This window comes from Sinocyclocheilus anshuiensis, unplaced genomic scaffold (assembly GCF_001515605.1).
Source record: "Sinocyclocheilus anshuiensis isolate Anshui unplaced genomic scaffold, SAMN03320099.WGS_v1.1 scaffold416, whole genome shotgun sequence".
In the NCBI taxonomy this organism is placed as follows: domain Eukaryota; kingdom Metazoa; phylum Chordata; class Actinopteri; order Cypriniformes; family Cyprinidae; genus Sinocyclocheilus; species Sinocyclocheilus anshuiensis.
Window position 1 is genome coordinate 385,042 of NW_015554105.1, and position 2,648 is coordinate 387,689.

The following is a 2,648-nucleotide window of genomic DNA, read 5'->3' on the forward strand; positions in this document are numbered from 1 at the left end:
CTGTACTGTACTGTAAAGTATAGTACTGTGATGTGCAGTATTGAGTTGATGTCATTTGTAACCTTTCAGTACTTTCATTTTTGGTTGTTGTGAAAACCTTTGTTGGAAAAAAACAGAACAAAAACTGTAAGTGTTGCATTGAGCTTCAAAGAATGCTAACTGATGAACTGAATAAAAACAGTGAAAATTAAAGACTGCAGTGTTTTATATAAAGTACACTAGTGTGTTGCTGCTAATCTGAAAGTGTATTCATATGATGCAAGTGGGTATCATTTTGTCATCAGAGTGACATTTTGACAAAGGATTGTTAGGTTTTGATAGCAGAGTTTCAATTTGACATAGATGTGAATGGTTTATTTCCCAGTGTTGTGTGTTATTTGCTTGTGTGTAGAGTTTTGACACAATGAGCCAAATTTAGCAAAACGTGTGTAAGCAATAGGCAAAAACTGTAATAAAGTGTCTACAGATAGCCTTGACAACCTTTCAGATGTTTGACACTGAACTGATTTGCATGGAAAATTTAGTAAATGAAATCTTTCTCAAAGAAAACCCTTGACCTGTGAAACAAAATATCTCTGCCCACACAGTCATAAAAAGATAACTGCATGAAATGCAGAATTCAGCACTTATGATTGCCAGCTGCTCACTACTGGCACCTTATGTCACTAATTCTTGAAAATGAAAGTCGTTCTGGTGACTGGATCCAAATAATTTTGTGTGTGTGTGTGTGTGTGCGCAGTGTGTGTGTGTGTGTGTGTGTGTGTGCAGTGTGTGTGACTTGTAGGATCCTGTTGTGACACGCTGATCATCCAGTGGTTGGTTCATGAACTATCATCGTGTTCACTGAACAAAACATGTAAGCTCAGGTTATTCCAGGGAGTTAACCTGTAATAAGTGTACTAGTCACTTGTAGTAAAGTGTCTGTTAACTGACTACTTATTAGTCTAAATTAGTGTACGAATAAATCTTTTAAATGGTTTATAGAAGATTTGTTGGTCATTCCTGTTCTGCCGAACCCACTGAACCCTGTACATTTAAAAAGGAATAGTGTTGTAGTTAGTAATTAGTAATTAGTGACCTAATTTAAGGTCATATTTCTATGAAAAAAACATACCAGACTATCTACTCTTGTGGAAAAGAAGTGCACTTTGTGTTGAATGTGCACTTGTGTGCTTCAAATCATAAATGTATTTTTAAAAAACTGCACTTGCAGATAATATAATATTAATGAAATAAAAGGCCACTTAGGTGAACTTAAAGAGAAACACTTTGATGACCTTTTTTCTCACTGAAGTACACTTTTAAATAGTGCACTTTGTAATGTCAAGATAAAAGTTGTGTTTTAATCATCTTTCATCACGCTTTAAAGTATATTTATTTTGATTAACATACTAAGCACATAATACTTGTGTGATATATATTTTAAATATACTAAAATGCAACTTCATCATTACAAATATATTTCAATACATGACATACAAATTTGAATAGAAATGACACTAAAGTATATTTTAGTTTACCATAAATGATTGTCAGTGCATTTAGCAGTGCACTTTAACCAGTATTTCAAAGAAAATTGTGAAATGACATATAAAGATAGCCAGGCTCAGACACCTGCTTACTGATACAATGGCAAGAAAATGAACGGGATGGAAATAGTTTGTCATCGCTATTATCGCAGGGATATATGAGGTTATCAGTCTGAAGAGGTTATCATGAAAAGCAGCCATCTCACCCCTACAGGGGCAATGAAAACCTGATCCCAACTGTCATCATTGACTCTGATTAATCATTAATTTGAAAAAAGATGAGGTAAAAAAAATAAATAAATAAATAAATGATATGAATCTCTTTAATTCTCTGCTCTCTTTAATTAATTGATTTTTATTTTGACAGATGCCTTAAATACTGAATCCAAGTCATCTGAATTACACTATAGAAAGCAATTTTATGAATTTTATTCCAGCTGATAGGTCTCTTGAGAGGATGTCATAATAGCAAATATCATGACTGTAATATCAAATATCAGAACAGTTAAAATAATTATTCAATTACATAATGAAAACACTAGCAATAACATGCCATGCCACTCTTAAGAAGAATGGTTCTAAACAGTACCAGGAAAGGGTTCTTCGGCTTGTAACAACAGCAGGACACTTTTAGTGCTGAATAGGACCCTTTCTATGGTTCCATAAAGAACTTTCCTACAAAGCTACAGTACTGTGAAAAGTTTTAGGCACTTGTGTAAAAATACTGTAAAGTGAGGATGCTTTAAAAATAAATAGATTGTATTTATCAAGTATCTTCTGTTAACTAAATCAAATAAACATTTGGTGTGAGCACCCTTTAGGTTTAAAACAGCTTTTGTCCTCGGTGCACTTGCACATAGTTTTTCAGGCAGCTTTGCAGAAAGGATTCTTCAGGTGTTTTATAGACGTTGCCACAGTTCTTCTGGATTTAGTCTGTCTCAGACTCTTCTGTTTCTTCATGTAATCTCAGCCGGACTGGATGATGCTGAGATCAGATCTCTGTGTGCAGCACTGGCTGCTGTCAGACTCCTTGTGCATGGATTATCACTGGATTATTACAGTTAATGACAAAAGGAATGTTTGGAAATGTAAACTGATATTTCCTACTGACACACCTGG